The following is a 12137-nucleotide window of genomic DNA, read 5'->3' on the forward strand; positions in this document are numbered from 1 at the left end:
AGCTTTCTAGAGGCAAAACTGACTGACGGCCTCTCACTCTCATCTCCTGTGCTCAGTGTGACGCCAAGCCCAACCTGGATTTGTTCTGAATGGGGGGGGGGGGGGGGGAAGTGAAATGCCACAAGATCAGTAGCAAGTAGCAGCTGCAGCGTTTTCTCTCCTGGGAACCCCACTGCTTAGAAGCCTCCTGAGTGATGTTTGTTTAACCAACAGCTTTCAAAGTAAACAGAAGCCAATCACTCCAAAGAAGTTGAAATATAACCCTTACAAGAATTTGGATCCAGGGGTGCTGGCAGAAAGAAAGTAATTTTTAAAATGATAAAGAACCCACTCCCAAATAAGAGTCTGCCACATTGCTTTAAGGAGCGCAGAATTGTCATGAAAATATAATTTCATCGAAAGAGCTCATTACAATAAGTTGACCTCGAAGAAAATCACTCTTCGCCCACAAAGACACACCCGCGGGGATGAGGAGGTTGTCAGTGATTGAAGGGACACACTACTACTTGATTTTATGGAAGTGGGCGAAAACAATCAAAGGGAAGTACATTCCCTGCCCTGGAGTAGTGAAGTGTAGGCTGGGAGCTCTTCGCCGCCAACCCTGGCTTTGCCTCAGGCACCGAACTTTCCAATACCAAGATATTAACAGATGGTGGTGAGCACATGGAGGGCTGCTACTTACATAATCTAGCCACTCCGCCCGGCTGCCCAGAGCCCGGCGAGGAACCCGCCAGGCCGCGCGCGCGCCTTCCGAGGGGTGCTCCCTGACATAACTTGCCTTTCTCCAACCCCACCCAGCGTTTTGAGGGTTAGCAGTTGGAGAGGTCGTGATTTAAAAAACCGAACAAAAAAACACCCAAAACATTGATTTGGCTGTGCTTTGTCTTCTTCAGTCCATAGTAGCGAAGAAGCTGGAGACCCAAAGGCCGAGAGAAACGGAGGGGATGCCTTCGGGGAGAAAGGGGTGCTCTCCCTACTTATCTGGGGGTTCCCGCGAGTGGAATTTACACAATTTACAACACTCTTGCCCACCATCTTTGGTTCAAATCCATATATCTTTTGCTGTTGCTTAAGTACAAAGGCAGTCTCGGGCCGCAACTCAAGGGGAGTGAGGTGGGGTGAGGGTGTGAGTGTGAAGGGGATGCCTTTGCACGCGGGGGCGCAGTGGGCAAAGTTACGCAAAGCCTCTGGGCACCGCTACACTTCCAAGCTGTGGCAGGGTTTTAAGCGCTCGATCCCGCTCGCAGGGAGTCCCTTTCGGATGTGTGGCCGCCTGCTGCCTTCACGCCCTCAGCCGCCTCCCAAGAGGCCCTGTCCCTCCTGGTGTGCCTGTGTACCTCCTCCAGTGTGCCAGGGCACGTGTGCTTCCCGAGCCTCCTCCCTGACTGCGACTCGGGACCGCCGAATCCCGCGAGGAATACGCCTGCGTGTGTTGGAAAAGTTTCGGGTTGGGCAGGAAGGCTGGGAATCTCCTCTCCAGGCACTCGGCGGGAGCGGGGCTTCCTCGCCCGCGGCTTCCTCCCAGTGCCCTCCTCCCTCCCCGGCCCGCCCTTCCTAGCCTCGGCCCCGCGCTAGGTGTCGCGGCCTCTCCGGCCAGAGAGAGCGAGCGCCAGATGCTGCGGCTGCCGCGGCGCCGCGCTCCGCAGAGGGCGCGCCCCTCCTGCCTGCGCGGCCAAGTGGGGGTCCAGGCCGCCCTGCTGGTCCCTCCTCGCCCTGGCCCCGCGGCACTTGCCTCTTTCTGGGCCATCGCAGGGGCTGCAGCCTCGCTCAGCTAGCCTGGGCTCAGTGCACGCCCGGGACGCAGAGGGCAACCACCTGCTCCCGGCGCGCCGCAGAGCCGGGGAACGTCGTGGTGGTCGGGGGATTTCGGCCGCCGCCAGGCCTGCGCTGCCCCCGCGGCCTCTCCTCCCCCGCCGCCCGCCTGTTGCTGCGGGGACAGCCGGTGGACGCGCTCGACCTGGGAGGGGAGACTCCCTCCCGGGACCGCGGGAGGGGCGTGCACGTTTGAAGGGATGGAAATCTCCCTTTCTGCCCACCCCCTTTCTTTTGTCAATTACTCTAAGGATGTTTGGCCGTTACTCCCAGCTTCCCTCTCTTTGGTCTTTCACGTCAAGGGTGTGAAGTCGGGGGTGCTCCATTTTCAGGGGCTTTGGTGATAGGACTGAAGTTTTCCATATTGTCCATCTTACCAGAAGCTTTTATTCAGGGTGAGGAGTGGGCTAGAAATAAGTAGGTGCCTGCCTGACGCAGCGAAAAGAGAAGGACGCTCCCAGTTTGGATGCATTTGGAGAGAGAGTAACTGGAAAGTTGCATTTTATTTAAATTAGAGCAAGATGAAGTTGAAAGCCAGATTTCTATATTTTTTCTGGTAATATTTCTTTTATGAAGTATCTAAGTGTCTGTTTGTCATCATTTTGAGATCAAAAGGAAAATCCATATGCTGTATAGTTTTTCGAAATTGCTATTTAAATATGTTTTAAATGTTTTGTCCAACGTGGAGTAGGCTGCTTGGAGGCAAGGCTGGTGACAGGAATAGCGGGATGGTTTGATGTGGAGTGGTGCTTCCGAAGACCTGACGAATCATCGGAATCACCGAAGGAGTGTTTGTTGTTGTTGTTGTTGTTGTTTTAAATAAAGATTTCTGGGCCCATCCCAGTGAGGTAATCAGAAGAAGGACCTGGGAATCTGGGGTCACCCTGTGTCTTTAATTACTGCTCAGCTGGTTTGTTACTGACTCTGTGACCTTCAGTGTGTTACTTAATCTGTTTGAGACTCAGTTCTTTTCATCTGTGAAGTGGGGATAATATCCAAATCATAGATTTATTTAGAGACTTCTACATGACTAAACTTGTTCAGCACATGACTAGTGCTCAATACTTGGAAGGTATGTTGCCCACAAATGAGTGCTGTGTACACTCGAGCTGACATGTATTCTTATAAGGACCTGTCCCTATCCCCAACGTTTTGGTGAAGCCAGCTGGACTGTCATGGGATATGTATGTGTATGCACATTTTAGCTCATGCATAGTTGTCACCTTTACATGCTTTCCCCTCCCCCGTCTTTTAGGCCATAAAATAAATCAGAATTGGCACATTTGGAAGCTAGGCCCTGTGCTCTTGGACCTAGAACTGTCCATCAGGCCTACTGGCAAAGGGGGGAATTTACCAATCTGAAGTCTACTTCCTCCTCCACCCCATCCCCACCTTTTTTTGGCCCTTTCACCTTCCCTGCTTTATAGATGGCAAGCATCTCCTAAAGAAACTGCTGGTCAGACCAATGAAACCACAGGACAAAGAGTTCTCTTCAAAAGGGAACAACAAGAAGGAGAGAGAGAAAAAAAAAGACAACATTCCTAGGTAAAACAAAAGCAAATGTAGATCATATGTTATATGTTTTTACATGTTTGACTCAACAACCTCCCCCAAATCCATGTAAAGTAAAATATAACCTTTCATAAAGTTATGTTCAAACCAATGAATAGAAGCATACCCCAAGGTGATTAGGGGACAGCCAGCCAAGGACAGCTGTGAGAAGGGAAAGGAAGCTAGGCAGGAAGGTGCCATGCTCGGCTGTGACTGCAGAAGTGGGGGGAAGAAAGCCAAGGAAATGGAACGGGCTGAAGCAGCAGACAACAGCTCAAGAGGGCTGACAGTTTTTCAACTGCAGAGGCCTGTGAGCAGCTTATTAAACATCCCGAGAAAGGTGTTTTGCTGGTACCCTCAAAAGGCTTGAGATAAAGTAATCGTAGATTCCCGGGGGCGGGGGGAGTAAAGAAGGGATTGCCAGCGTGGGGCGTCGGTGGGCCCAGCCCCTAGTGACTGGACCCCAGGGGTCGGGGTAAAGGCACTGCACTCTCTGAATGAGGGAAAGAGGAAGCATCACCCCTAGATGCCTGTCCTCCTGGTGTCCGTGCTTTTTGGGCAAGCGTGGAAGGTTCCTGCTCTCTGGCTACTTTCTCTGTCCCTGTTTCCTAGGTGGAAAAAGTCCGTAACTTTAGGGGACAAAAACAAAGGCCCCCTCCAAAAAACTAGAGAGAAACATATTTGGGGTCAAACTGTACAAAAATGGATGGCAACTTCTTGCTTCTCCTCCCCAAGCACCCTCCTGGTGGAAAGAGCTCTATTCCCTACACTTGTAGGTGGACAGGGGGCAAAGGCGGAGAGGCAAAGGGTGTTGGTGGGTGAGTTGGGGGAGAACGGGATGGGGAGGGCTGGGGGAAGTGTGTCTGCAGAGTGTGAATGGGCGGGACGGGGTAGTGTGTAGCTGTGTGTGTGTGTGGGAGGGGCAAGGGAGTGGAGTTGGGGGAGCGAGTGTGGGTGGGCTCTGTCGGGGGAACTTCGAACTGGGGGCGCGGGGGAGGTGGGTGGAGGGGAGTTGGGTGGGCGAAGAGCGCCAGTTTCCCCGGAGGAGGCCCGGGAAACAGGCGGGGAGGGGGCGTGTGGAAGCGTCGTTTGAAGGGCGGAGGGGCAGGCCGGAGAAAAGGCGAGGCGGGAGGCTAAATCTGGCAGGGGCTCCAGCCCGGCGAAGACCGACGCGTCTCGGCTTCCTCTCGCCTAGACTTTTGAAGCGGCTGGCTCGCTAATCCCGGGTTGGCTGAAAGACTTGGACCCGCAGCCTCGGGGGCCCTGCGTCCCGGACTCTCTCCCGGGGGGCGCTATGGGTAGGGAAGCGGGGCTGCCTTGACTCTCAGTGCGGGTCCCCGGCGCCCTCTCAGCCTACTGGGGGTGCGGGCTGCGCCTCGGTGTGTGCCCCCCTTCAGCGCCTCGACAGCGCCCCTCACGCCAGCTTCCTACTTCCTCCCAGCTCCATCTTCCTCCGTCCCCTCCCTAGGCCCTGCTGCTCCTTTCACTCCTCTGGGTCCCTGTTCCCTGCCCCACCGTCCTTTTCCCACCACCATCAGGCGAGTTCATCCCCTTCTCTCTCCATTGCTAATCTTCTGATGGCGGTGCTGGGGAGAGCGGGAGGGGGTGCTTAACCCAAAGTGGACTCAAAGAAAACAGAATAATTCAATTCATCGGATAATTACTGTTTGCAAGACACTGCTAAGCACGGCAGTTGGTGACCCTTTGAGGGAGCAGAGTGGACCGAAGGATTTTGGTTCTGACCCAATATGGGCAGTTATGATCGGTGTTTGATTTAGGCAGATCTCGGAAACCTCAATTAGAAACTCTAGTCTAGAAGGATCTGGACGAGGGGCAAAAGTGTCAACACCTTCTTCTCTCCTATTCCAAAGTGATCTTTCCGTGGGAATGCGGCAAGGAGGCAGCAGGCATAGTGAAAATGGGCGGCGATGGATACTCCCAGCACTTGCTGAGCACTGCTACGCCTCAGGACTGGGACAGGTGATTTACACCCCACAATTCCCGTTTCTTGATTCCAAAATGTCGTAGATCATAAGACACACCATTTAAAGATGGCCTTTAGGAGAAAAGGAAAATACGAGGATCTTCAATGCACAATGGATTGTGAGACACTGATTTTAGGAGCATAAGACATGAGAAAAAGTGAATCTTAGAAGTGAGGAAATAAAGTATAGTATGTGTAATTCTCCCAACAGCCAAGAGATGAATTATCGCCATGTCTGAATGAGGGAACTGAGACTGGGGAAGGCTTCACCACTTGCTCAAGGCCGCAAGGCCAGTAAGTGGCACAGCCAGAATTGGAATCCGGGTCTGCCTGTAGTCTGAGCTAGAGCAATTTCGCTTAGGGCAGTAGCTTCTGCAGGGATTGGGCTGTGTCAGCCCTTTTCCATAACCCTGTTTTTGTCTTGACCCTTTTACCATCAACACCTGCCCCCACACCCCAAGCTATGGCTATTGGGGGGAAGATAGGAAATAGTTAAATTACATTTTTCACATTCAAAATAAAGTATTTAAAGGGTAAAAACCATGTATGCCAGGTTTACCGTGCACCACAGGAAGTCGATGAATTCAAGGATCCCTGTATTGCTGAAAATAGAATTGTAAAAAATAAAAGGGGTGGGGGGAGAAAGTGAACGAAACTAATCCTATTAAACGTGGTAGCATGTTTTTGTGGCACGCAGGGAGAGATTAAGCACAGGAAAGGGGATAAGTACTGCTTCAGTTTCACTAAACTAATGTGACAACTTGTCATTGGAGATCTTTACAGCTTGTTAGTAGATGACTAGCTGATTCAGAAGTGTTTTCTATCATTCCCTTTGTGTCCCCATGAGTTTTTGTAAAAAAAATTTTCTTTCTTTTCCTGTTTCTTTCTTACTCATGCTGCTCTATTTTGCTTTATAATCCTCAGTGTCTCCTTCAAGTCAAAACATTTAGCTGGCTCTAATCAAGATTTGGTTTTGAAAATGCCCCTTGACCTGGGGTAGCCCAGGGAAGCCCTTGTTCTTCATACTCAGCCCCGGAACGGTCCTGTGGCTTGAGAAACTGAGCTTCTGGGGGAAAAGCTCCCTTTTTGGACTTCACTTTTCTGCCGTCCTTCTCCTTTGCCCTCCTTCCTTTTCTTTATTTTTTGTTCTATCCTTTTATTCTTTTCTTTTTGCCTTTAATTTCTATTCCTCTATTCTCTTTTCCCCTTTCTTTATTTTTCTCTCCAATTTTCCTCTTCTCACTTACTTTCCTTCCATCTTCTCTTCCTTAGAATTCCTTTCTCTTCTTTCATGCATTCCAATAACTGTTTTCCCTTTTCTTCAGATAAGACAGTTACATTCATAGAGAAAAGTTATGAATTTTTGATGGTTTCTAAGTTGAAGTAGCTCTCAGTGAAGGGGGCAGTGGTGAGGGGAGGGGCAGGGAGCCCATCACAGACCCGCAGGGAACAAAAGGCTGATCAAAGTGAAGAGGAAGCCAGAAGTCTAGGCTTGGTCACTGTCTTTCCAAAGCAGGTGTCTAGCTTGTTTGGAAACCTGGCTGACCGTCCCGCTCTTTTGCTTTGGCATCACTCTCTTCCATTTTCCCCCTCCCCCGCTGCAACTTTCCTCACTGGCTTACCACCAGGCGAGATGTTGAGTCAATGGAAAAACAACATTCGCCAACATTAAAGGGAGACTGTTTAGAAAAGGAAGGCCCTGCTGAGGTGCAGAGGAAGCCTGTGCATTAACACGGGCCACCTCTTATCTGGGGCAGCTGGGCCTGAGCTGCCTGTACTCATTCCCTGGCTTTGCCAAGGGGCCTTGGGGAGTGAGGGGTGGATTCTCACCCACGGGCATCACCAGACCTTTTAGAGACAAAAAGCAAGTGCTTTTTTTTTTTTTTTTTTCTCCCAGGGACTTAACTGGAAAACCTTTACACATAAACACTGTTTTGCAAAAGGCACATTTCTCTAAGCCTCTGTCTCTGGACATTTGTCACGTGGACCTGGCCCCTCTCATTTTCGGTGCTCTTGAGGACTCCCACGCCTTGTAAGGACTGGCCATTCTGTCCTGAATGTGAATTATGGGGAGGGGCAAGCTAAAGTGACCCAAAGGAAAAGAAGAAAAAGGCATGTGTGTAGGTTCATCCTGGCTCTAAATTGCTTACCGTTAAGTCTTGAGCCAGCTCCTGACGGAAAGATAAGGTAAATCCCTAATCAGTCAATAATTAACCATAGCTCCATTAACGATCCAGTCAGCCAAATCCTGCTGACACCTTTAGAACCCTGCTTTGGTGGGAAGGATTAGGCAGAATCTTTCAACAGAAAGGCCCATCTATTCAGACTGCCATAGACCCCACTCATGGGTCATCACAAAAGGAGTAAAGTTATGCCTGTGTCTGCCAGTGAAGTCCTTTCTGGGGTTAACTCTGTAGGATAACTTCCGGAAATTTCACTTTTGGAAATCTCAGCGTGTGTGTGTGTGTGTGTGTGTGTGTGTGTGTGTGTGTGTGTGTGTGTGTATACACAGAACAGCTTGGAGATCCAATCTGGTTCCAGGTTGGTTTGAATCAAATCCCAGATGTGCTCTGATTGTTGTTACATTATTCTTCTGAGAGGATCATATTTTCTCTCCCTTGACCATGTTAGTTTGTAGTTTATTCCCAGCATCTCTAAATATTCTGGTTCCTTGTTTCTCAATGTTAGTTCTTCTTCGATTCGTGATAAAAGGAGAAGTGCTTTTGAAATGATAAACAACCGTACATTCCTATCAAAGCATGAAAATTATTTTTGAATTTCAAATAAGTAGAAAATTAAAAGACTAATAAATATTTGATTTTGGTACTTCTGGTGGATCTTTTTTCTTTTCCTTTTCTTTTCTTTCTTTTTTTTTTTTAACTTCTTACAGAAGCACATGTTTACGAAGGTGGGCTTAGATCTTTTTTTTTTTAATTTAAATTGTGGGCTTTTGGTTTGCTTTGCTTTGTTGTTCTAGACAGCATTTAGTATGTTACCAGATGCATGTAGTTATAGATATTATACCATTAGATGAGAAAAATCTGTATAATCAGTGTGGTTTAAGTGTTTCCTAAGGTCAAGTTGTAGGTCATGACCCTATGCCAATCAATGAACTTTGCTCCTAATCTTATGTTTAAATCACTTGAAAAAGACATTCTTTTAGAAAGAGAAATAGAGTACAAGAGTGTGGTATGATATGAATCCATCTCTATCCCAGGACTAAAGAACAAAGATCGTTTGGCTGTGGGGGCACTCTTTATGCATGTGGAAGATGGTTCATTCAGCTATACTTCTGTTGGTTCCACATCTCAGCCTCTGTAATCACCAACGCACTGTTGTTCTCCTCTCCTCATAGAACCCAGTAGTCTGGGTGTTCAATTAATCTTTGGCTGCTTCGGGGAGTTGCCAATGAGTGGAAATTCTGCCAATGATCTGTGACACCCTTTTCAACAAACATCAATTGAATGACATTTCTTTTTTCCCCAAATCATCCATCTGTCCTTTCTTATGCAACTTTTGAGTTTCAAAGGGTAGAAGGCAAGATTTCTTTTGGTCACACATGTGGCCTAAGAAGACAGTCTATGTATTGAACACTATAATCTACTGTAGCCTTGTAAATAAATCTAAATATTCACCAGTCTGAACCAACATGCTAAATATAAAATGAATTCATTCAGCCTTCTTTTCCATTTGCCCATGAAAACATCTTGCTTTTGTGAAGGCCTTTGGAAAATGTAAGATCCAAGGCTTCTGTATGCTTTTTTTTTTTTTTTTTTGTTTGTTAGTTTTTTTTTTTTTTTTTTTTACATTTTTTTTTTATTATACTTTAAGTTTTAGGGTACATGTGCACATTGTGCAGGTTAGTTACATATGTATACATGTGCCATTCTGGTGCACTGCACCCACTAACTCATCATCTAGCATTAGGTATATCTCCCAATGCTATCCCTCCCCCCTCCCCCAACCCCACAACATTCCCCAGAGTGTGATATTCCCCTTCCTGTGTCCATGTGATCTCATTGTTCAATTCCCACCTATGAGTGAGAATATGCAGTGTTTGGTTTTTTGTTCTTGCGATAGTTTACTGAGAATGATGGTTTCCAATTTCATCCATGTCCCTACAAAGGACATGAACTCATCATTTTTTATGGCTGCATAGTATTCCATGGTGTATATGTGCCACATTTTCCTAATCCAGTCTATTATTGTTGGACATTTGGGTTGGTTCCAAGTCTTTGCTATTGTGAATAATGCCGCAATAAACATACGTGTGCATGTGTCTTTATAGCAGCATGATTTATAGTCCTTTGGGTATATACCCAGTAATGGGATGGCTGGGTCAAATGGTATTTCTAGTTCTAGATCCCTGAGGAGTCGCTTTTTAATTGTTGAGGGGTACAAATGGGAGTGGAAAAGTAAGGTGAAGGCAGGAAGAACATTTTCAAAATTCATAGGTTAAAAAATATAAGATCCAGTTTTTTTTAGTTTATACATAATTTTTAAAATTATCTTAAAGTACCAAAAAGCATCTCACTTATAATAGTGCTGTTTAGTAAAGCAGAGAACATACATCAAGTTGTCTTTGAAGTCCTGTTGCTTGGATATTAAAAAGAAATTTAAAAAAATGGAACTGGTATCTATTTTTCAGTAGGTCAAAAGGCATGTATAATTACACTCATGATTTTTGAGTATCATGCTAATGAGGCTAGGAAAATGTAGACCTTGACATTGCCTTGTTTAGTTACATTCACTATGAAAAAAAGAATGTTGTTTACCCCTCAGGAGTTTTCTTAAGGAAAAGAAAAATCAATCTCTATCAATGAGCAATATTTTTCTCCCCAAGGGATATTGATCTGAACATTGACTTCACAATGGGTGAGTTATTTTCCTCAGACTCCCTACTATGAATTGTTAGGTGACATGTCTTTTGTGAGCCGATAAACATGTTGTGTCTAGTGTAGTAATCTCATCTGGGAGATGACAATTTCTGTAGAGTGGTTAGTTTGTAGTATTCCACCTTTTGTATGTCTGTGTTACATATTCCTGAGAAGTATATTTCAAGTTTAAAAAGCATTACCTCTCATATTCTTCTTAGGAGAACAGTTGGCAGTGAACAGTTTCTTTCCTACATGCTCCTCAACTGCATGTCCTCTAGGCTTGTGCATAGACCCATGACTCATGAATATAGTCTTATAAATGTCTTCATGATTCCCTTTTCTCTCTCTATGCAATGGTACAATTTGGCATCTTTAATTTTGAAAATAAAACAAATATTCAATTTACCAGAGAAACCATTCTTTAAAGGAACACTGTAATGGGTGGAGATAAGGGAAAGGATAAGGACTCTAGAATTCTTGTTAATGGGCATGATCATACTCTATCTGTTGGATTCATGTATAGTATGTTTTCTTTGTATATGTAATCTTGTAATGTTTTCTTCTATAATATGTAATCCCAGCACTTTGGGAGGCTGAGGTGGGTGGGTCACTTGAGGCCAGGAGTTCGAGACCAGCCTGGCTAACATGGTAAAACCCTGTCTCTACTAAAAATACAAAAAAAATTAGCCTGGCGTAGTGGCGCACACCTATAGTCCCAGCTACTCAGGAGGCTGAAGCAGAAGAATTGCTTGAACTTGGGAGGCGGAGGTTGCAGTGAGCTGAGATCATGCCACTGCACTCCAGCCACTGCACTCCAGCCTGGGCCACAGAGGGAGACTGTCTAAAAAAAAAAGTTTTCTTTATTAGTTTTCTTAAAGGGCACATTTAGAGTTTATATTAGATTGCCTTGAGCTGATTTCTTTATTCACTTATTCTTTGAAAAATATTAATTTACACTTCTACCAAGCGCCAAATACTGTACTCAACACTGATGATACCAAGACCCACCAGAGACACTAACAGTGCCAGGAAGAAATTAGGTAGGATGGCTATGGACACACATTGGCACAAAATACTTTAGGAGTCCTGAGGCTTGTCTTCATGGTAGTTTGGAGTATCAACGAAGCCTTCAAGAAGGAGGTGAACATAAGCAAGTAATTAGTCACACTGGGGGCTTAGGAGAGGAGCAGAAGTGGGTTTATGTCCCTGTTGCAAGGTAAGAGAACTCTTAAGCAGGCCCCTGTACCTCTCTGAGCCTTACTTTGCTTGTCTTGTCTGTACATGGGGGATAGTAACAATATCTGCCTTATGAGATTGTTGTGAAGATGAAATGAGAATGCATGGAAAGGCCTCAACACTGTGCCTGGCACAAAGCAGGCACTCAGGAAGTGTGTACTAGAAAGGTGGAATAAGGGTGACATTTTAGCTCAATCCCTAAGATTTATTCAACAAATACTTTTTGGGCACCTGGCACGTGTCATGTTCTGCTAGGTCCTGGGAAGGAGACCAGCCGTGAGCGTGAAGAGGGATAGAGTGACGGGCAGCTCGTGCAATGGCATGGGGGATATCTGTCCCATGTTTGGGGGGCCTGGGGTGGCCTCTTGCTGCTGGAATTCAGAAAACCAGGGGAGGCCTGGTGGAGGCAGAGGCAGCAAAGTGTCCTGCCACACTAGGAAGGGCCTTTTGTGGCAGTAATGGCCTTCAGGCAGTCAGGAAAGAGAGAGTGAGTCAGTTCATCTGTGGTTTCTTGGTTTCCTCTAACTTTTCCATGGGTGTGTATTGCCTTTTGGTAGTGGGCTGGCTAGACTACATTCTCTTCAGGAACAAAGGCTGCCAACTTTTTGCGGTCACCACCCTTCCCACATTGCCTATTATAATCAGGTGCTTCTGGCTGATACTCAAAAAATATGGTT

The 12137-nt window shown here is 46.5% G+C and overlaps 1 long non-coding RNA gene across 2 annotated transcripts in view; it reads left to right on the forward strand.

Annotated features, from left to right (window-relative positions):
- Nucleotides 1-12137, forward strand: part of LOC109027633 (uncharacterized) — a 166031-nt gene that overhangs the window by 3055 nt on the left and 150839 nt on the right. For both annotated transcript variants that reach the window (XR_008674128.2, XR_002006656.3), the window contains exon 2: nucleotides 5235-5343. This is a non-coding gene — a long non-coding RNA (uncharacterized lncRNA). The remainder of the gene's footprint in view (nucleotides 1-5234; nucleotides 5344-12137) is intronic.

Source organism: Gorilla gorilla, chromosome 1, assembly GCF_029281585.2.
Source record: "Gorilla gorilla gorilla isolate KB3781 chromosome 1, NHGRI_mGorGor1-v2.1_pri, whole genome shotgun sequence".
In the NCBI taxonomy this organism is placed as follows: Eukaryota; Metazoa; Chordata; class Mammalia; order Primates; family Hominidae; genus Gorilla; species Gorilla gorilla.